The sequence below is a fragment of the Erinaceus europaeus genome, chromosome 3, assembly GCF_950295315.1.
Source record: "Erinaceus europaeus chromosome 3, mEriEur2.1, whole genome shotgun sequence".
NCBI classification, from domain to species: domain Eukaryota; kingdom Metazoa; phylum Chordata; class Mammalia; order Eulipotyphla; family Erinaceidae; genus Erinaceus; species Erinaceus europaeus.
The window spans coordinates 124,832,828-124,834,610 of NC_080164.1; the positions used below are offsets into that span (position 1 = coordinate 124,832,828).

Consider the following 1,783-nt stretch of genomic DNA (forward strand, 5'->3'; position numbering starts at 1 on the left):
AGTAGCAATGGAGACTCACATTTGCATTTGGTGAGCCTTAAGCAAGTTTTCTTCCCTTAGCAGTCTTTTTGTTGGTAAAACAGACTGGAGGTGGCTCCTCAACCAGCAAACTGCTTGATTGTTACCAACCACTTGGGAGTAGATACGGGCTTTAGCCCCAGGCATCTCTCCTTAGGCTCCTCATCATCCAAGAACCACACGTTTACACTCAGTGGTGATTTGGTGGGTTCCCAAAGTAGTTCTGATCCTGTCTTGTTGAAGTCCCAGGTGGTCTCCTTTGATATTCCTAGTTATTGGGTAGAGGAGAGGAAAGGAAAAGAGGAGAGGAGAGGAGAGGAGAGGAGAGGAGAGGAGAGGAGAGGAGAGAGGAGAGGAGAGGAGAGGAGAGGAGAGGAGAGGAGAGGAGAGGAGAGGAGAGGAGAGGAGAGGAGAGGGAGGAGAGAGAGGAGAGAGAGGAGAGAGAGGAGAGGAGAGGGGAGGGGAGGGGAGGAGAGGGGAGGAGAGGGGAGGAGAGGGGAGGAGAGGAGAGGAGAGGAGAGGAGAGGAGAGGAGAGGAGAGGAGAGGAGAGGAGAGGAGAGGAGAGGACAGGAGAGGACAGGAGAGGACAGGAGAGGACAGGAGAGGACAGGAGAGGACAGGAGAGGACAGGAGAGGACAGGAGAGGAGAAAAATGCTGCTGCTGCTACTCTGTAGCCCTGCCCCTGAAAGTCTATGAACTCGTAACTTCTATTATGGACCACTGTATTGTGTCCAGATGGGAAATATCCCCAAAGGCCTGCCCACAGGATTTCAGCAGCTGCTCTGCAGTCAGTGTGAGGGTTGAGCACCACACTCCTAGGAGGCAGCCAGAGTGCATGAGGGAGGCACTGAGGCAGATGCTGCTGCCACCACCACAGGAGCCAGAGGAGCCACACCAAATTTTTTCATGTGAATAAACAAGCGCAGGCTTCTTTCTTTCTCTTTCTTTCTTTCTTCCTTTCTTTCTTTCTTTCTTTCTTTCTTTCTTTCTTTCTTTCTCTCTCTCTCTCTCTCTTTCTTTCTTTCTCTCTTTCTTTATTTCTTTTTCTTAGAGTGCAAACACAGTCCTCCACTGCCACAAATTATGCAGTCTAATTTCCCACATTTGGGGAAATCGCAGGAGTCAGCACATCCGGAGTGCAATGGATAAGCCTCACCCTAGGAAAAACCACTTTCCTGATCATGGTATCTCCCCTGCCAGGTAAGTGCATAAAGGCTTCTTTCAATCTTTGACAAGGTCTGGGTGGCAAAATTAATGTGAGATCATTGTTACTAGATCAAGAAACATTTCTTAAAGATGCTCTATAAGGCTTTGTAAGTTATTACATAGTACCCCCTTTAATTGTTTCTGTTTCAAAAGCCTTTATCTTTTTATCTAGTAGTTCTTCAAATAACTGTGCTCCCCTCGCCCCATACTTTAGTTCCAATATTCTCTAAGTCATTTCTTCCTCCCCAACGACAGTTTCTTCAAATGGATAGGACAAAAATACACAGAGGAGGAGGGCTGTAATTTTAAAAACTCCCGTCTCCTAATTGATCATCCTGAAATTCCAGGAGTTTTTCTTAACACTGTTTCTACAATGTTCAGACCAAGGCTAGGATGTAACCTGCTGTGAGTTGAACTAAAATTTAAATTCAAGAATAAAAAACACATTCACCTAATGAGCATTTTGCCTTTCTAATGAATCTATCTTTAGATTGTAATACAAGAGCCAAATTTCCATTATTTCATGTCATTAAGATCCATAGCACATTTACAGAGTG

General features: G+C 45.6%; 1 non-coding gene across 1 annotated transcript; it reads right to left on the minus strand.

The window, feature by feature from the left end:
* Positions 1-1,068: 1,068 nt before the first annotated feature.
* Positions 1,069-1,228, minus strand: LOC132537751 (U1 spliceosomal RNA). The gene has a single exon (XR_009549204.1). It is a non-coding gene; the product is annotated as a U1 spliceosomal RNA (small nuclear RNA).
* Positions 1,229-1,783: the final 555 nt, after the last annotated feature.